General features: G+C 45.5%; 1 pseudogene; it reads right to left on the reverse strand.

Moving 5' to 3' along the window:
• Nucleotides 1–496: 496 nt before the first annotated feature.
• Nucleotides 497–3,845, reverse strand: LOC149404337 (dihydrolipoyllysine-residue acetyltransferase component 1 of pyruvate dehydrogenase complex, mitochondrial-like; annotated as a pseudogene).
• Nucleotides 3,846–22,019: the final 18,174 nt, after the last annotated feature.

The following is a 22,019-nucleotide window of genomic DNA, read 5'->3' on the forward strand; positions in this document are numbered from 1 at the left end:
TTTTGAGTCAATAAACACTACAACTTTAAAGAGTAGATATAATTAATTGAGTTGGACAGACTACGGCGTTTTCGTGGCATCTATTGCACTGGAGTCTTATCTCTTTGCCTATAACTCCATTCTTTTCTGTTGAAGACTACATTGTTTAGCTGTAGTTTATATTTATGAAATTATATTTTTACAATATAGACTACATCTTATTTCTGTAGAGCATTTTTTTAATAAAAATATATATTTAAATACATTTATAATATATAAATATTCAATAAAACACATAATAATAATATCCAAAAATATCATATTTCATTCAATCAATAATAAATATCATTTACATAAATATGGCATTACAAGTTTTTGGAATATAAGAAATACACCCAAAATTAGTACTGGAAAGTGAAACAATAAAAATACGAGTGTTTTTATCATTGTATCTATACAGATGGATACTATTTGAAAGATACTTGAATAATTTTAAAGACAGACAAAAAAATGGATGTTACACTTTTCTTTTTCTAAAGTTCAATCGAGTCAACAACTCTTGGTGATCTAAAGACTTAACAGCTAACCTTATCTCCTTCTTTCTTTTTCCACTTTGCAATATTTCCTTGATTCTGCAGAACATATATCGATAGACACGTTTGCTTATTTGAATCAAAAGAAAATAAAGCTCAAAATGTCCATTATGGTATCTAGGCACCGTTCCCTTACCATTGTAGGTCAGAGAACAAAATTTGCGCATGTATGATCTTGAAACTATATATGATTTAACATACTAACCTTGTAATCTGGAATTTTATCATGAACTCTACCAAGTATAGGCAAAGATGAGGGCCTGAAAATATATCCATTAATAAACTTCTAAAAGATGCGAGACAATGAGAAGGAAAAAAATAAAGTACACAAGCTGTATTAGTAAAGATGTTGGGCTACACTACTGGGAGCTTAAACTTTACCGATATAGCCAGCAACTGGTTCAACAACTTTGTTGCCTCGTCCTACTGCTAGGATACCAGCCTGCAATGATTGAAAGATTACGGCAAACTAAAAGTACAGATATAATCTTTTGTCAGCTGAACGAGAGATTTCAAAGACCTAAAGGAATGTTTTATGACACAAAATTAAACAAGACAACAAACCTGTGGCGGGTTTATGATTGCGCAAAATTTGTCCACTGGAAACATTCCCAAATTTGAAATGCTGAACAAACATTGAAAAATCCCCCTCTTAGTGGTGTTCAATGAGCAGAGAAGTATTGGGTGATAACATAAACAAATTCAGAAAAAATCATCACCTGAAAGTCCCTCCTTGGAATTCATGTGGCTTGAGCTTTCCTGCCCGAGCCTTCTGAGCTAGTTCTTTGACCTAAAACGATCAAATGTAACAAATATATGTATATATATGAGAACCTAATCTAAGTCATTGAATAAACAAATTATCCTTGATAGTCTAATAACTATGTTGAATCAAATGATCATTTGTTTCCCACTGAAAGATCCCATGGCAAGTAGTCACAGGAATGAGTGAAAGAAGAATAGACATGGCCATGGAATTTTATTTCAGAAAACTAAAATAGTTAGTAATGTACCTCTGCGGAGATAGCTGAAATGGTTTTCTGGTCAGCATTCCTCACGATTGGAGTCATCAAACCCTGCAAAGTTATAATTTATGTGATTTAAAAATGGATGTGGTTTATGATTTCAATTCTCAGCTTATGTTTCTGACAGATTACCTTCTCGGTGGCCATTGCGATTGATATGTCAACAGACTCACACGGAACAATCTCTCATTTCTCAGCATCCCAGTAAGCTTTAATGCACAAAACCAAATTACTTCAATATTAGAATTTTAAGCGAACCTAATTTCTGACAATGACATGAAACTGGATGCAGGAGACAAAGGCTTCATTCTTTAAGAACACACATAGATCGGCAATGGGATCAGAATATTTCACATTATTAAATTTAGTTGGAAGAATGAAAAAATTCAGAAACAAACCAAAACAACGTGCTTTTTGAAGTGAAAGACGAAGAAGAAACTGGTGAGTTATTACAATTTGCTTCTGGTACATTTCGCAAAGCGACAACTACGGCTTTAATCACAATATCGTTCACTGAAACCTTAACATTATCCTGATTTGTAGTTGAGATAACAGCAAAAATATATTATGTGCAAGGGTCAATGAATCTCAAAAACTACCCAAGTAGAATTGTGTGACGTACCTATAAGAGTCTTCCTGAGTGAAAGAAGTGGATCAAGTACAACATCTGAAACAGATGATAATAAAAAAAAATATTATATAAGATTTACCTTTAAATAAAAAGGGAAACAAATTAATTTATTATGCATTTGTAAAAATGAAGTGAAGATGGAAATATAAAATCCTTCAAGTCGGTTACTTAGCGACAGAAGATGTTTGATGAGTGTAGAGTAATTTAACCTGATGAGAGATATAAGTGTGGTGTATTCTGTTTTGAATCCAACAACCTTTTAGCAATCACCTGTCAGCAAAGGAAACAAGAAAAAAAAAATATATAGCGTTTACAACAAAAAAAATTATATAGCGTTTACAACAAGAAAAAGAAAATTACCTTCCGTATTTGAGTATTGGGAAAATCTTCAAACGAACCCGACATCTTCGACTGTGATATTTTGTCGGTCGTTGCTGTGGGGGCTGGTTTTGGGTGAGATTGATGAGAGGGCGTTGACTTTTCTTTAGATGAAGAAGCTTTTGAAGATCCGATTCCCGATTTGATTGCAGCTAAAACACCCCAATTCAATAACGTCCATGAAAGCCTGATGCGTTCAAAGACGATGAGTCTAATCCATGTTTTGCAATAAGTATCTTTACTGATGGGCTGATCCTTTAGACTGGGTTCTTCTGAAGAACCGTTTCCTTTTTAACATCATTTCGGATGGGCTCCTTTGCAGATGATGAGCCACCGCTCACTCCATTTTTTTCAGTTTCCAAATCCGCCGGATCCTCGACCTAAACATACAGCCAACAATGAAAATTTCATGTTCAAGAGACTTGAAACTCAATAGTTAATTCAAAGAGAAAATACAACAAGCAATGAAAATGCCACTGTAAAAGAAAAGAGTGTTTAATTGTAAGAATTCTTCCAGGGGCTACTATCTTTACCACCATAATTGTTTGTTTGGTTTTGTTATCCAATTTTGTGACTCTATCTGCTCTTAAACCCTATTATTTTAATAGCTCGAGAAGGCACACTGATCCTAATAAAAGAAACCAAGTCAACTGTAAATGTTATTTTCTTACTGTTACAGCAATTGGTTGTCCAACAAGCACATCTCTTGAACCTTCAGGGGCCAATATCTTTGCCAAGTACCTGAAAGAGGAAGATGTTTTATGTTTGCAGACAATTATATATGATTGATTGACAGCTAATGAACTTTTCATCCAGTTGGATCTGAAAAGCTCTAAGATGTTTGTTGCCAGAATTAAGACTTGCATGATCAAAGTAGCAATGATAAGGTTTGCAATACACAGAGAGGTTAAGAATATGTAAAATTGATCTAAATTTAAGTTTTATCTGATTAAAGAATATTATATAGAAACACAACTTCATACAAGATTATAGAGCAGAAGGATAGAAAATTACCCTTCCTCAAGGCATTCGAATTCAAGGGTTGCCTTATCAGTGTCTATCTCACAAATCACATCACCAACTTCAATCTGTTAGGTTGAAGATTCAAGAAGCAAAGTTACACTTAAGCTACGATGGCTTAAAATGTCCACGTGAGAAACTATTCTAGCAGTTAATTGAAATCCTAACCTTATCTCCTTCTTTCTTCATTCATTTAGCAATATTCCCTTGATTCTGCATCACAAAGTAAGAAAAATGAAATATAAACAACCAAGCTTCAATCAGAGGAGCTAAATCTTTTTTTTTAAACAATAATCTTTGTATTAACAGAGGCAGTAAACCAAATATCATATATGTATAATATATACATATATGTTAAATTATACCTTACATTGACCCAATCAATTCGAAATATGATAAAAGAAAAAAGATTCAAAATTTAGTAGATTAAAACGACTCAAGAAACAAATCACTTGCAATGGTTCACATTCATTGACGTTTACTCCTATTAAAGCAAAGCTAAAACCCTGCAACTCCCGAGGATTAAAGAGTAATGTTTTGACTTTTATCATCCTTAATTACCTCGAGAGAAAGACCCCCAAAATGGATTTTATCACCCGGTTCGGTGAGAACATCAGCTTTTGAACCACTTGCTTTAGAAATCACTGACTTCACGCCCGCCACTTTGCCCTGCTCAAATCAATTGCGTTTCAATTCAACTATCAATCAAAATCCCAAAATATAAAAAATTACAATGACCTTACGATTTCAAACAATCACAAGTTCTGAGTCAAGGGAAAGAGTAGTGTGTTGACAAACCTTAATGAGACCGGTCCCGGTGATGTGATCGGCGTGGACATGAGTGTTCATCGCGTATACAAGCTTAAGCCCCAATTCTTGAATGAGAGACAAGTCTCTGTCAACTGTCTTGTCCACAGGATCAATCAACTGAAAAATCACTCACAAGACCATCCTTAGTCAGACGAAGATCATTGATAATTACAAATAAATACTGCACAATCTAAAAAACAATCTCAGCCACGGAAATCAACAACTAAGACCCATAAACACAACGAAAAGCCCCAAATATCCGAAACTAAATACCTAATCTCAGATTCAAGGCTGTTAAGGGTTTTAAGTTTTACCTTGCTTGAACGAATTTCAGAGCACTCAGGGACTCTTTCACTTCCTCCCAATCAACGCTTAATCTCGCTGAAACCAAGGAACCACAAGCTCAGTCACAAGTTCGCGGAGGGGAAAAGAAACGTGGAAGAATAAGACCGGAGAAGATGAAGAAGATTGACGGCGATGGGTGAAAATACGAGATGAGAGAGAGAGAGAGAGTATCTGAGGTTTACGAAGAGAGAGTGACTGAGAATGTGAGATACACGAATATGAGAGAGACAAGGTTTATTTTTTTACTTAGTCAATTTTAGACTTAGAGATTTTGATGTACCTGTTAAAACAAAAAATTTAGTGGGAAATTTCCCTCCAACGTCAAAATAATGAAATGTTAGATTTTTTTTTTTAGTGCTACCACTACTTTTTTAGATTTAGCTGTAGTGAAATGTGCTAAATTTTAGTGGGAAATTTCCCTCCATTCAAAAGTGGTGAAATTTTGGTAATTTTTAAATTTTTTGGTATTACCACTACTTCTTTATATTGACTGTAGAGAAAAAAAGACCATTAACTACAGCTTTATATTCGACTAGAGTCTAATATAGGCCTAAAAAAAGGTGACTGTAGTCTGTATTCAAAGACTCCATTAAAAGGCTAAACTAAAGTTAAAAAAAAAACTGTAGTTATATCCCACATTTCTGGTAGTGTGAAGGCAGGCTCGTCTTACGGAGAGTTTTCCAGAACACCCAAGAGCTCGGCGCAGGAGTGCTCGGACCCACCTGGGAAGATCCGTGACGGAACCTACCGCCTCGAGGAGACAAGCGGGAAGGAAATCAAGCACCCATGGAACGCCGAACATCTGAGATAATATTACCAGTGATGCACGAACTCAGCCAGCGACTTATTTCTACCTTCTTTATTTTTTATTTCAACGAAATGTGTAGTGAAACACAGATGAAAGTGTCTTTGTAATCGGTCCCATGTAACCGCAAAACACTATTTTAGTTCAATGACATCCATTTACCCCTTTCTCGAATCCTTATTTACCACCTGACGCGTAATTATCGCTTATGTTTATGTCACAATGAAGGGAACTAAGGGTGAAAGTAGCCTCCTAAGTCTCTTCCCCGATCTTTACAAGATCACGCAAGAGACTAGGGGGTTAATGATACACAGGGACTCGAGACATCAACGATGTCCGGCCCAACAGCGAGGAAGGCGGCGAGGCGCCCACGAGGCACTCACGCGAACAGGGTCAGAGACGCCAGGTACGTCTAACCCAACGGCGAGGCGCCCATGAGGCACTCACGCAGGTCAGAGACGTCAGGTATGTCCAACCCAACGGCGAGGAAGGCGGCGAGGCGCCCACGAGGCACTCACGCGAACAGGGACTCGAGACATCAAAGATGTCCGGCCCAACAGCGAGGAAGGCGGCGAGGCGCCCACGAGGCACTCACGCGAACAGGGACTCGAGACATCAAAGATGTCCGGCCCAACAGTGAGGGAGGCGGCGAGGCGCCCACGAGGCATTCACGCGAACAGGGACTCGAGACATCAACGATGTCCGGCCCAACAGCGAGGAAGGCGGTGAGGCGCCCACGAGGCACTCACGCGAACAGGGACTCGAGACGTCAAAGATGTCCGGCCCAATAGCGAGGAAGGCGGCGAGGCGCCCACGAGGCACTCACGCGAACAGGGACTCGAGACATCAAAGATGTCCGGCCCAACAACGAGGGAGGCGGCGAGGCGCCCACGAGGCACTCACGCGAACGGGGACTCGAGACATCAACGATGTCCGGCCCAACAGCGAGGAAGACGGCAAAGCGCCCCTAAAGTCAAAGACATCAAAGCAAGCAAGATATTCAACACAGTATAACATTCAAAGATGAAGATCAAAGGCAACTCTCATTCCACCATTTAAACACACCAAAAGAGAGTCGAACAAACATCTAACTAGGTGCACAACCAACTGCACCGTCCCCTAAATTCGTAATCTAACTAAGCGCACAACAAACCGCGCTACACCAAAAGAAAAGTCTATGCAAAAGGAAAAGCTAACTAAATAACGAGAGCACTACAGAGGCGTCAATCCTCATCATCAAAATCACCATCAAGGCTATCCCCCAGGTCCACGTACGCCTCACCCTCGGAAGGACCCTCCTGCTGACCCGGCTGAGTGGTCGCTGCGGGCGGCACGGTTGAACCCTCGAGGACCGCCTGAGTGGGGACAGGAAAGGCAATCGGGACGTCGGGCGCGAGCACGGCAGGCTGGGCAGCACGGAGTCTTGCAGGATCGCCCTCGATGTCAAGAAACACGTAAGTCGGAGCGGTGCCGGCATTCTCCATCTGGTAGCCTTCGTGGCACATGGTAGCCCCCATCCAAAACATCTTGCCAGAAGCCTCGTCCCACGTAGCCTCCATCCTCTCTAGCTCGACCTCGATCGACTTTTCGAGCTGGGCGATGGTCGTCGCCGCGCTCGCTAGGTCAGCACGGAGAGACTCGATCATTTTCTCACCCTCGTCAAGCTGAGCGCACATGGAAGCGAGCTTACCGGCGTTATGTCCCGCCTCACCCTGAAGACACCTCACTCGTTCCTTGAGATCGAAAATCTCATGACGAGCACGAGATACTTCGACGGACCGCTCGTCGGATGATAACACCGCCTCTTTCAGCTCCAGGTCGCGTTCCTCCAATTTCTTCTTCAGCTGCGCCACCTTGACGCGAGCGGTCGCCTTGCCTTCGTCGAAGCCGACGACTCGCGCAGACTGGGCCTCCAATTTCAGCCGTTCCACCTCCTTGCGAAGGGAGTCCCTCTCTTTGCGGACGTCCCCTATCTCCTGCAACCGGTCGTGAGAAGCTCGGTACACCTGCTCGTTATGCTCGCATACCATAAAAAGTTGCACGAAAGAAAGACGGTCAAGAAACTAACACCACCGACGAGAGGGTGAGGAAAGAAGACTTACTGAGCGAGAAAGCTCGGTCGCATCTCGTATCGATTGGGAACCGCCCTTCGACACTACCGATTTGAAGTCTCCGATGCGAACTTTCCCCAAGTCTTGAAGGCAGCGCTCGCCAAGGCGATCCGTAAGCTCGGAGACTGTCGGACCGCGAGGTTTCTTCGGCAGGGGGGGGGGGGGTCGGCGTCGGAGGCACGGCATTTCAAACCACCATCATGCGGGGGGAGAGAGTTAGTCGCTGGGTCACGAGCGCTCGGTGCGGCGCGGGGCGCGACCGGTAAGGCTGGAGGGGGCACGCACCCCCCTCCTCACCGACAGGGCAAGGAACGGGAACCACGTCAGAGCCACAAGCGTCCGGCCCGCCCTGAGAGGTGACCGGAAGATCCGGTCAAGAAGTGAACCTCCTCCGCTCGCTCGTCCTCTCACGCGGAGCTCGGGGGGTCGGAGCTTCAATAGGACCACACACGTCAGACGCCCCACGAAATTTGACGGGCGGAACCAACGAAGGCACGAACCTTCTCCTCGCGCCCTGACCTGTAGGAGCCATGCCTGAAAAAAAAAAGGAGAAGCTGAGGAAAAATGGCTAAGTATAATGTAAGTAAAGATAGCATGAACAGAAGCTGAAGAAAAATGGCTAAGTATAATGCAAGTAAAGATAGCATGAACAAGCTGAGGAAAAATGGCTAAGTATAATGCAAGTAAAGATAACATGAACGGAAGCTGAGAAAAATGGCTAAGTATAAAGTTCGGTCTAGAAGGTCCGTCTACCATCCTGCACCGCCGTCGGTGACCTGGGGGGCGGCGGATCCGAGAGGTCTACCAAGGGAGTCAGAGCGCGCGGAGATGATAAGGGAGTTGGATCCGACGGGCGCGGCATAGAAGCACCCCCGGGCGATGCGTGACGCATGGCGGCCCGGGTCAACGACCCCGCAGAGGTCGCCGAAGAGTCTGAGAGGGGCAATGTCGAAGCTGACGACGTCGAGGATCCCGAACATGACCGCGATCCCGATCGCGCGACAGAAGGCGACCCCGGATCGGAAGGAACGGTTGGAAGAGATCGCGACACGTCGGCAGGGGAGGATCCGCAAGGTGGGAACCAACCCGAACTACTCCACCGCTCGGGGGTCATATACGTGGCACCCTCGTCATCATACTCGGAGAGGTTCTCGAAATGCTCGAGAAACTCCTCGATGTCGCACGAGCTCTCGCCCGGGGGGAAGTCAACCATCACGCCAAACTGCCTGGGAACGACCCCCAGTAAATGGTCAGGCGCCCACACCCAGTCAGACCTCCATATCTTGGCTACCCTCAAAGGAAAACCCTTAAGGAACAATGAGTTAGTACGGTTCCGAGGGGAGTACAAGCCTCGCGCGCTCACGTTAGGATAGTACGTGAACAAACTGCGAAACTCATCGAGTGTCATGGCGCGTTGGCATTTCTCGTACCACGCCACGTGACACGCCGCAGCATACCGATAACAAGAGGGACTCAGCTACGCAGGGTGGAGACCAAGGGCGGTAAGAAGATGCTGCAGGACGGGCTGCAGCGGAAGACCCATGCCATTCTTCAAACTGTCGAGATGGACGGCAATGAAGCCCTCTGGCGGACGGCTTGGTACCTCCATCTCTCGTGGCACGCGGAGCTCCACGCCGAACAAGGCGCCAAACTCATCCCGAAACCTCGTAATCTTGCCGAGAGTGACCGAACTTGGCACGTTGAGACCGGAGAAACCATGTGGTTTCGCTGAATTTGAGGCGAGACGGGAGCAGGGCCAAGTTTTCTTCAAGGCAGGCTCAGCTTCATCTACGGGCGGCCTCGACCTTGCCCGCGATTTCTTCTTCTTCAGGCGAGGCACGCCCCCGTCTACGGGCGACTCCCCCAACCTACGTCTCCGTTCACCGCGAGACTTCACATATTTTCTCCTCCTCGTCTTCTCAAAAGAAGGGTGGTAGTCGGGGTCGGCGCGAGGGGCCGACGTTATGGCCGGAGCACGTAAAGAATCCACCCGCGGCCTGGGGACGAGACGCTCTGACCCTTTACTTGACGAAATCAGCCTAACGACGGGGACGCGGGGCGCCTCGCCGCGCTCCGACCTGCCACCACGCGAACCTCTTTCCACACAAGGTACAAAATCAAGAGACTTACCCCCACATCCCGGCTCCACGCCCGTCGGGACCGCAACGGAGCGACCTCCTCCCTCCCGGACGCCGTCGCCCGCGAAACTCGACATAATAAGGTAAGGCGAGCCCCGCGCTACGCCCGCTCCTATCGTAGGAACCTCGCTCCAGCCCTGCGAGGTAGGCGCCTCCCCGCGGGACGGATCTGGCGCGACCTCTGTATGATCCAAGCACGCCATCGAACCTACGGGAGACTCCTCGCGGAAAGAGGGCCGACCCTCTGTGCTACACACACCGGAAGGGACCACCATCGAGCCCGGACGAGGCTCGTCCTTGTCGCACGGGTTCAAAGAAGAAGACGTCACCGGGTCCCGTCTCACGGGTTCCAGACCTGAGAAAGACCGAGTCGGCAATACATGCGGGGACCGAGCCACTCCCGGAATAGAGATCGCATGAGGTTGAAATCGCGCGCTCGGGCCGTACTCAATGTGAGGGAGAGGGAGCTCGTCCAGGCCGGAGGATGTCGCCGAGGCTAGAGGAGCCCAACTCTTGCCGCGCGGGACGGAGACGGAGGAGCTCGCCCGCTGTCCCGACCTGAGACCCCCTCCGGCGAGCGAAGTATGGACACCAAGGAGCGCCGCCAAGAGAGAAGGGGCCCGGGGGACTCCCGCCGGCTCGGAGAGGTTCGCGCATCCACCGCTGAGGAGAGCGGGCTCCGACGACGTTTGGATCTGGTCCGCGCACAGTGACGTCACCGACGAAGCCCGGACAACGCGTGCCGAGCTCGACGGGGATGGGCCAAGCTCGAGGACACCACAACCTGGGCCCGCGCTGTCGGGATCTGGGCACGCGGGAAGAGACGAGCTCGGGGACGAAGGCAGCTCACCCCACCCAGCCGAAACCGAGACGTCCCTCTCCGGGGAAGAAGGGCTCGGGTGAGAGGGAATAAGCCTAGCTGGCACCGGCGAAGGACGGAGGCCTGCCGGATCTGAGGAACGTCGGCCCTCGTCACGTGGATCTGAGGGGTGAGAACCTCTGTTGCTGGCCCAGCTCGACTGAGACCGTCCTTGCGCGCGCGAGACACCGGGGCCAGGGAGCATCACCGGGGCCCGAGGAACTCGAGGAACCGGTGCCGGGTCGGAGGAGCGCGCGCGTCCGCCACCGAGCGAAAGAAGCTCCGACGAGCTCGAGGTGGCGTTCTTCTCCAGGCCCGACGAAGGTGACCCTTGGCCGAGCGCAACTCCCCGGGTAGAAGAAGCTGCAAGCGGAGAGGCGAGCGAGGACGATGGAGGAGCTCGACCGAGCACGACCTGCGCGCGGGAAAGGTGGAGCTCGAAGCAGTCCAGCCGTGTTCATGAAATCCCTTGATAGCAGAACATGGAAAGCTGTGATACATGGGTGGGAAGCTCATGTTAATGTTGATGACAAAGGAGCCTCTACTGGTCAAAAACCCGAAAAGGACTGGACCCCTGCTGAAGATGAGGGGGCTCTGGGTAACTCTCGTGCACTTAATGCCATTTTTAACGGAGTTGATAAAAATGTTTTCAGGTTGATAAACAAATGCACTAGTGCCAAAGAGGCCTGGGAAATTCTTGTTGTTGCCTATGAGGGAACCACAAAGGTCCGTGAGCAGAAGCTACAGTATCGCACAACTAACTTTGAAGCCCTCACTATGCTTGAAGATGAATCAGTTGCTGAATTCAACGTTCGCATCCGAGACCTTGTTCGAAAAACCCTGAGGGCTTTAAGCCCAAGATTCAAAATGAAGATCACGGCCATTGAAGAAGTCCATGACCTGAACGCGCTGAAGTTTGACGAACTCATGGGATCCCTCATGACTTTTGAGCTTTCTATGCCCAAGATGGAGAAGAAACACAAAGGGATGGCCCTCAAAAGCTCTATTCATGAACAAAAGGAACAGGTATACTCGGATTCTGACAATGATATTGACGATACTATAGCTATGCTGGCAAAAAAATATAGCAGGGTTATGAAGAGACTCAATCAGATGAATGGGAAAAATGTCTCGCAAGATGTCAAGGACAATTTCCAACAAAGATTCCAGAAGAATATTAACCCTCACAGGAATGGTAAAAGTGGTGAACGCTCCGGAAAAGGGAAAGGTATTCAGTGTCATGAATGTGAAGGTTTCAGACATATTCAGAAGGAGTGTCCCAACTTCCTCAAGAAACAGAAAAAGGGGTACAACGCTACTCTATCGGATGAAGAAGATGAAGATAGCGACTCCGATCAGATAAGTAACTTTGTGGCCTTTACTGCTTCTATCCATACTCATGAATCTACTAATGAATTAGGTGAATGCTCCCAGAAATTTGTTCTAGAGGAAGAACTATCTGACGATGCCATGAATGATGCATACAATACTCTGCACACCAAATGGGTTGAGGAATCCCAGATTCTCGACAAACAGAGTGCTCTTATCCTCACTCTGACTGAAGACAAGGCAAGGCTTCTAGAAACCATTGTAGATCTGAAGAAGGAAGTCAGTCGGCTGAATGGAGAACTAGATCAGATGACTAAATCTGTCAGGATGCTGAACTCCAGGACTGACAGTCTTGACAAAATCCTCACCATTGGCAAACCTGCAAAGAACATGAAAGGGCTTGGATATACTCACGGTGCTTCATCATCCCACACCACTTTTGTTCCCCAAAAGCAGGCTAGCCAAATGTTGCTAAACATGTCTCAACCATCTGGTAATGACAAATTTCAAGATCTACATCAGCAACATCCCTCTGGACCAACCAGGTCTCTTGTCAACAGACCTCGTTGGGTCTGCCATTATTGTGGTAGAAAGGGCCATATTCGACCTTTTTGCTATCGGTTATACGGGAGAAATGTCCGTCAGCAAAAGTTCATTTACAAAAATGCCCTGCCTCGCCGACAACCTTCTACTCGGTTGGAATGGAGAGTAAAAGATACATCCTACCATGCCAATATTGCTTACACATCTCTGAGTGCGTCCACCGGGAGTGACTGGTACTTCGATAGTGGTTGCTCCCGCCACATGACAGGTGATCATACCTTCCTGACCAACGTGAAACCTTACTCTAACTGTCATGTTACCTTGGAGATGGAGTGAAAGCCAAAATTGTGGGTAAAGGTCAGCTAAACTATCCTGGTATGTCTTGCTTGACTGAGGCTTTGTTGGTAGAAGGTCTTACTGCTAATCTTATCAGTATTATTCAGCTTTGTGATCTGAACTTACGTGTCAATTTTATTCGTGATAAGTGTGTGGTGGTAAATGAGGAACATGATGAACTGATGCGAGGAACCAGATCTCGTGACAACTGCTACATGTGGTCTCCCGTTCAAAACACTTAGACCAACAACTGTCTCATGACCAAGGTTGACGAAACCAAGTTGTGGCATCAAAAGCTTGGACACTTAAATCTCAGGAGCATGTAGAAAATTGTTTCTGAGAAAGCCATTGTCGGTGTCCCCAATCTAAAGATTGTTGAAGGAAGAATATGTGGTGAATGCCAGAATGGGAAACAGGTGAAGAAGTCTCACAAGATGGTGCAACATCTTACCACATCTTGTGTTCTGGAACTCCTTCACATGGATCTGATGGGACCGATGTAGGTCGAGAGTCTTGGAGGGAAGAGATACGTGTTTGTGTGTGTGGATGACTACTCCAGGTATACTTGGGTTGATTTTATTCGTGAGAAATCTGACACTTTTGCTGTTTTTGAAGCCTTATGCAAGAAGGTTCAGAGAGAAAAAGGAGAAAGCATCGGCAAAGTGATCAGAATTTGGAGTGATCATGGGAGAGAATTTGAGAATATGAGCTTTGCTAAGTTTTGTACTGCAGAAGGAATAGCCCATGAATTCTCTGCTCCCATCACACCACAACAAAATGGAATTGTTGAGAGGAAAAATTGAACCCTTCAAGAAATGGCTAGAGTGATGATGTTGGCCAAAGACATTCCAGCACACTTCTGGGCTGAAGCTCTCAATACTGCTTGCCATATTCATAATAGAGTTACTATTCGTCCAGGTACTTCCATCACTCATTATGAAATATGGAGGGGGAGAAAGCCAAATGTGAAATACTTCCATGTCTTTGGTTCTGTTTGTTATATCCTTGCTGACAGGGATCCTCGACGTAAATTTGACCCTAAAAGTGATGAAGGTATATTTCTTGGGTAGTCTAGAAATAGTCGGGCCTATTGTGTCTTTAACAAACGCACTAAGTCTATGATAAAATCCATAAATGTGGTGGTAAACGATGATCATGATGTTACTAATAATACTAATGATGAAGATGAAGTTTTTCCTAGTAACACAGATGTCAGGACTGTTGTTGAGAACTCGTTGGACGACATCTCTTTTGGAAGCCCTAATGTCAGGACAGATGCTGATGACAAAATGAGCGACATTGTTCCGGATGAAGGGACTCCTCCTGAGACTGAACAAAGAATTCCTTCCGGAAGAATTCAGAAAAATCATCCTGCTCATGAGGTGACTGGCGAAATCAGTGAAGGAATAAGGACTCGCCCCAAACCTCCTGTAAACTATCGGGAGATGATTGGTAATCTCTGCTTTGTCTCTAAGATTGAACCTAAGAATGTAAATGAGGCTATTGATGATGAATATTGGGTTAATGTTATGCAAGAGGAACTTGTTCAATTTGAAAGAAATGAAGTCTGGGAGCTAGTTCCTAAACCTGACAATGTGAATGTCATTGGAACTAAGTGGATTTTTAAAAATAAATCTGATGAGCATGGTAATATAACTCGAAACAAAGCTAGACTTGTGGCGCAGGGTTATACACAGGTGGAAGGCATAGACTTTGATGAAACCTTTGCCCCTGTTGCGAGACTTGAAGCCATCAGACTCTTACTTGGCATCTCTTGTCATCTACACTTCAAACTTTTCCAGATGGATGTTAAAAGTGCAGTTCTCAATGGGTACTTGAATGAGGAAGTCTATGTGGCCCAACCTAAAGGCTTTGTAGATCCCAGCTCATCACAACATGTCTACAAACTCAGAAAAGCTCTCTACGGCCTTAAGCAGGCTCCTCGGGCATGGTATGAAAGACTAACTCAGTTCCTTGTCCAGAATGGTTACACCAGAGGTGGCATTGATAAAACTTTGTTCATAAAGAAAGAGGATGGCAATCTCATGATAGCTCAAATCTATGTTGATGATATCATCTTTGGAGGAATGTCGAACAAGATGGTGGATCTTTTTATTCGACAAATGCAGTCTGAATTCGAAATGAGTATGGTAGGTGAGCTTAATTATTTTCTGGGCTTTCAGATCAGTCAAATGAGTGATGGTATCTTTATCTCCCAAAGTAAGTATGCTAAAAACTTAGTAAAGAAGTTTGGATTGGAACAATCCTCTCACAAGCGGACCCCCGCCGCTACCCATATTAAGCTTACTAAGGATGAACATGGAGAATCTATTGATCAAAGCCTCTACAGAAGCATCATTGGTAGTCTCCTCTACCTCACTGCCAGTCGACCGGACATAGCATACTCTGTTGGTGTGTGTGCTCGATATCAAGCTAATCCCGAAGCTAGCCATCTGGCTCAAGCAAAGCGAATCATAAGGTACATCTCAGGAACTGCTAATTTTGGCCTTTTGTATACTTATGATACCACCTCTACGCTTGTGGGATACTATGATGCTGACTGGGCAGGTAGCACGGTCGATAGAAGAAGTACCTCTGGTGGATGTTTCTACCTTGGAAACAATCTCATCTCCTGGTTCACCAAGAAGCATAACTGCATTTCCTTGTCCACAGCTGAGGCTGAATACATCGCTGCAGGGAGCAGTTGCACTCAGCTCCTCTGGATGAAACAGTTGCTTGTTGAATATGATTTTGGACAAGATGTCATGACATTATTCTGCGACAATATCAGCGCCATCAATATCTCAAAGAATCCAGTTCGACATAGTAAGACCAAGCATATTGAGATCATACATCATTTTATTCGAGATCATGTAGAAGATAAAAAGATCAAACTCGAATATATTCACACCGAAAAACAGCTCGCAGATATTTTCACTAAGGCTTTGGATGCTAACCGATTTGAAAATCTCATATCCTATCTAGGATTGTGTGTGATTGAACAATAGCAATTACAGTTTTTTGGCGGGAATTTTGGTTTTATTCTCTGTGTTGTTAGTATTGGTATCTCTCTGTTATTTGTCCACAGATGCTCCGTGAAAGTTTTCTCATGGGCTCATTTCTCTAGTTGGCCCATTCGACTGTTTTGCCGGGCTAAAGTGCCACTTGTTATTTCCTTGGGCTTAAGATGGATCAAGGTCCACTATATGTCACGACGTCGTGTTGATACTTGCCAGTTTCTCATACATGCAGACGGTTCCATTCTCGAGAAAGAAAGGGAAGTTACCTCTTGTTCGAACTTTGAAATTCCTTGTTTTTCTTCGCTGTTCTTGAGCTTTATTTCTCATATTTGCGCTTTCACCCCTCTCGACGGTTACTTGTGTGGCAGTTTTCTTGAAATTCTCTTCAAAATGGTTGGTACCAGAAGCGGGATTAACACAACCATTCCTTCTAAGAAAGAAAAAACCACAATGAAGGGGAAAGATGTCAAGACAAGGAAACCTAGACCGGAGAGCAACAAGCACGGTGTCAGGGTTCGAGGATTGCGATCCAGTGAATGCGCCGATGGTCAGGCCGGAGGTGCAATCACTGGGTCATCAATTCCTCCTGTGAATCCCTCACTCTCCGCTAGAAGTGCAATGCTCAAGAAAGCCGCTCTCTCGATCACAGACATCACCGGAGAAGCAAGCTCCATCAGTTCTTCTGAAGTAGGAAGAAGAGATGAAGCGGCTACTGATGAAGAACTCCACTCTGGAGGATCTTCTGTTGAGAGCCCTCACAAGAAGAGAGGAAGCGGCTCCTAACGAAGAACTCCACTCGGGATGAAGAACTCCACTCTATTACCCATGTTGATAATCCTAGGGATAGTGAAATGTTAGATCCACTCCTCCATGTTCAAGAGCCACCTCCTGTTGATGACATTGGTGGCATTCTGGGCTTAACTGAAGAAGTCGTGAAAAATGTCCCAACATCTTCGTCTCTGGGACAAGAGAGGAAGACTGATCAAGTCCAGAATGATGGAGAGGATATTCTTACCTCTCTAAAGGAGAAGGTACAGAAAGATGATGACGTCTCTATTGCCACTCTTCTATCGGAGAAGAGAAAGAAGAAGAGAAAGTCCTTGGAAGAAAGTGCTGCTGCCGCTCCCATCCCGGCTAAGAAGAAGATGAAGAAACCGGTAAAGATGGGTTTGAACAAGAAGAAGCTGAAGAGAAAATCCGTTGAGGAGATTATTCCTGATGTTCTGAAGGATATGGAGGAGGAAGAAGAGGCTGCTCATCTAGAGATCGTGTCTCTTGCATCCAGGAAATCTGTTGGGGGTCAAAAGCTTCCTAAAGATGTTCCTGCCGCTCCTCTGGATAATATCTCCTTTCATGAGGAAGATCGTGTCAGAAAGTGGAGGTATGTCTATCACAGAACTGTTTTTCCCGAAAAGGAACTGTCTAAGGAAGCCTTGAAGATTGACGTGATTATGGAACTCATGTATGATGCTCAACTCCTCAAAACTGTCTCTGGGATCGGGCCTTATTACCCAAAACTGGTGAAAGAGTGCATTGTGAATTTGTCTTCTGAGATTGATCAGCCTCATCACCCTGAGTTTGGGAAAGTCTACGTTCGTGGCCACTGCTTTGATGTCTCTTCCACTACAATCAATGAGTTTCTTTGGAAGAGGGAAAATTGTCACTGCCGATCGGCTTCCCTCCTTGGATGTGATTGTTGTTACCGGTCCGTCCCGGCCCGGTACGGCAACGACATCATGTGGCGGCTTCCCCGAGCCTTTCCCGGCGCACGGCCACCTCAGAGCCGGCCATGGCCGAGTCAGAGCCGGCCATGGCCTCCACGGCTGAGTCAGAGCCGGCCATGGCCGGGTCAGAGCCGGCCATGGCCTCCACGGCCGAGTCAGAGCCGGCCATGGCCGGGTCAGAGCCGGCCATGGCCTCTACGGCCGAGTCAGAGCCAGCCATGGCCTCCACGGCCGAGTCAGAGCCGGCCATGGCCAGGTCAGAGCCGGCCATGGCCTCCACGGCCGAGTCAGAGCCGGCCATGGCCGGGTCAGAGCCGGCCATGGCCTCCACGGCCGAGTCAGAGCCGGCCATGGCCGGGTCAGAGCCGTCCATGGCCCCCTAAACACTAAACCCTCTACAAACCACCTCAATCCTACTAATGTTGAGCGTCGGAGAGGTAAACAGAGGCAACCCCTCTGTTTCCCCTTTGTAGTTCACACCTTTTCTACTTGCTTTTTAGATGCCTGGACGGGACAGATATCACAAACAGCTAAGGGACGACTTGGGATACCAAGTCCGACACGCTCGAGTCGAGACGAGACCACTTGGTCCGGCCTTGGGTCTGACCGTCTGCGACTCCTAAATCGTTGTCCGAAAAACTGCGACAACAATTGCCAAAGAGCTCACTAACGACGAGAAGAAGATTTGGCCCTCTAAGGGTTCCCTGCCATCCTCAGATCTCTCGGCAAAATATTCTGTTCTGTACATAATTGGGATTGCTAATTGGGCTCCTTCCTCTCATGGCTCGAGCATCAAGTCCGACCTAGCATGCCTCATTTATCAGAGTGGTACTCGGGTGTCTTTCGACTTCGGGGAGTTCGTGTTCAACCAACTGGCCAAGCACGCTAAGTCCTTTGCTGTGAAGCTTCCCATTGGCTTCCCTTCTCTCCTATCTGGTATAATGGTGGTCAGAAGAGAGATTTACTAAGGGCTGATGACATTGCTCGTAAGCCTCCCAATGAACTTTCTTTCAGCCCTAAGTTGTATGAAGGGGAAACATGCCAGAGATCTTGCTATGCCTTCTGTCGCATCTTCTGTCGCCCGTGGTCACACCATCAAGGTTGCTCCCCTTTCGGAAAATGCTAGGAGTGATGTTCTCAAAGGCCTGTTTGAAGAAGTTGCTGCGCTCAAGGAAATCATTGATATCTCCTCTCGAAGGAAATTAGCTTGTGAACGGCTTATCTCGGTTATGACTTCTTCCTCTACCTCTGATGGTGCTACCACTTCTCAGCCAAGTCACTTTGTGCATCCGGATGACAACACAGACAATGAAGATACCGAGGATGATGCTGTCAGTGATTCCGAGGGCTCTGAAGGACAAGCAAAAGATGTTTCTAATTCCTCTGGTTGATGTTTATTTGTTCTGGCCTGTAACATCTAACTTCTTTTCAGACATCTTTCTGTTGGTGTGTCGCTACAGTTTACTTTGTGTCTCAGACTATTTTCTGGTTGGTTTGTAAGACATCTTCTCCCTCTCCCTTGATGGATTATGTAATGCTGTTTGTTCAAGTTCTCATCCTTTTTCAGGTTGTTGTTTGTTCCTCCCTCTGTGTGGGTCGATCATTGCCTTTGGTATTATTTTGACTTCATTCTGGTTGAGAACTGTTCCTGGAAGTGCTTGCCTAAAAAATAGCCAAAGGAGGAGATTGTTGTTACGCTATTTGTTGGCTTTATTTTTTAGTGCAAGTTATGAGGAAAGATGTCGGTCGTTATGTTTCTGCTTCTGGTATGACATCTTTCCTCTTGTGTGCAGACTTTATTTCAGGCAAGTTTCCAGTATTTACAGATTGCTTCCCTGGTGACTTAATTATGAGATATTCTCGCTGCTGACTTCATTACAATATATTTGCCTCGTTGCTGTCTTCATTGCAAGATATTTGCCTCGCTGGTGACTTGATTATTTGATATTCATTTGAGGCTGGGTAAGGAAACCCGAAATTCACTTCCAGGCTTGTGAAGCTGCTATAAAAGACATGCGCTCCCCCTTAGCAGCCTTGACGCTTTTGATAAAACACTCAGAGCTCTTAGACGTGCAAGACCGGCGGACTGGGAGGCTGTGTGTTTTGTTAATAGCGGTGTATTCTCTCAAACACTATTCCACAAAGATTGAGTGTTTGTGAGAGTTGGGTTTTGTGTTCGCGTGATTGAAGGTTCACGAACAGCTGAAGGTCATCCGAGCCAGGCGGTTGCTCGAATGGTGGAATTGAGACGGAGCTCAAATTCAGGGGGAGTCCCTGACTAGGTGTTCACTGGTGGTAATAGTCTCTAGGTTTTATTGATTTGTTGATTGTAATCATATATAAACCTTGCGTGTACTATTGACTACAAGATAGTGAAATCATTTCCACTGGCAGAGTGCCCCCAGACGTAGGTGTGTTTCACCGAACTGGGTAACCATATCGTGTGTACTTTGTTTTGCACTGTTTGTTGTTTATCCATAATCTGTGTTCAAGCAAGTTGTCGGACACATTGTCAAAATATTGTGTGCGACATCTTGTCTTCGCAACTAATCAGAATTTCAATAACTATCATCCATAGCCTCTGTTGTATACTGAATTACATGATGGTCATCTAAGTTTGTGCAGTCAGCTAAAACGTGGTCGGTGATTGATCCATGCCAGGATAGCTGAATCTAAAATCATATATGTGGAATGAAGTAAAAGTTGACCACTTTAGGAGAGCATTCTACACTTGATAATTGTACGGCCTGAACAGATTTTGGTTGTTGACGTGTCGGTTAAATACTGTTACTGCACACTAAACAGGATCACTATGATCAAGGGACAATCATGGAGCAGAGCTGGGTATCGGAACTCGTAACGTAGACCCCGGTAAAAGATAACTTGCTACCCCCAATCATGTGCGCACGGGCAGTCGCCGATGATGTCATCTGCAAAACGATCCTCATACTGGCGGAAAGACTCAAAACCTAGCTGGTGAAACTCTCGAGCCACCTCCTCCCAGTGATCTCGATGTTCCCGGTGCTTAAATGCCCCTCCAAGCACCACCTGAAACATCTGTCAATCACGACAGATGCCTAGAGTCGAAGCGTACCGCGTCCAGCGGCTCAACGCAGAACCTTGAAGTAAGGTCAGGGCTACACTCGTCCAGAACCTAAAATGCATCACAACAGCATCCATCCACTATAGTGAGGCCGATCCATCTAGTCCAAGTTAATGTACCTCTAAATCCGCTGAAAGTCGGTGCGGACGGAGGAATGCTCAACAGCGCCTCCTGATACGTGTGGATCCCCGCATGTGCCATCCGTACCTATCAAGAGATAGGTCAACGATCAACACTTGCACGACACCACAATCCATACCGGAAACGTATATCTCAAATCTACAGAAAAGGCTAAACATGGGCTCTAATATCACAAAACTTGTCACGCCCCGCGAGCTCCTGTTGACTCACGAGCCGCAACGGAGGTCAACATCACATATCATATAATCGTCATATCACTATATCATATCAAACAGATACAAAAATAAATAAACATAATAACCATAAACACTTATATTAAACATAATTTAAGTACAATAATATATAAGTATCAAAAGTGGTTATACAAAAAACCCAAGGAAATTTTTCGTTTTTCTCAATTCAAACTTTGAGTCTCATAACGACTTTTATATATACATATAAACTCCTGGGTTTGCGATATTTACAGGAGATAGTTTTAGGAACGTAGATTACAGAAAGGGTTCAAAAAAAGATTATTATACAAAGAGTTGATCTCAGGTGAGTTTCCATTAGCCCATAAGTCAAGAGATACAGGTCCGTGTTAGGAATTCTTGCCCACGAGAGGATATTATTTGTAACTTCTCACTGAAATATTTAATAAAATAAAGTTTTGACATTCATTATATTTTTTTAGTTGAAAACGATAGTATCTTAATCCAAAGATTTATCAAATATTTATCATTCTATAGTCTCTGTATTAAACTGAGTCGCATGCTAGGCATCCAAGTTCATGCAGTGAACTAAAACACGGTCGATGACTGATATGCGCCTGGAAAGCCATATCTAAAGTCATATATGTGGGACATGCGTGAAGGTTTTTCACTCAGTGGGAGCATTCTACACTTGAAGAAGGTGTACGACCTGGACAGACTTTGGTTTGGATAGATGCGTCGTTTAAGGACCATTACGATGCACTAGCCATGATCGCTTATGATGGTCACAATGACGCTTGATCTAAATCCTGAAGTAATCATGGACATCTAGATCATGTTGCTGGGTTCTTTGATTCACCATGTTAAAGGCTAATAAAACGCTGACTAAATAGGTGTTTTGGGAGGTCTGGACATGGTCGTAGGAGGAAGTGATTTAC

Source organism: Urtica dioica, chromosome 2 (genome assembly GCF_054948205.1).
Source record: "Urtica dioica subsp. dioica isolate 48M chromosome 2, U.dioica_male_clone48M_v1_H2, whole genome shotgun sequence".
Classification (NCBI taxonomy): Eukaryota; Viridiplantae; Streptophyta; class Magnoliopsida; order Rosales; family Urticaceae; genus Urtica; species Urtica dioica.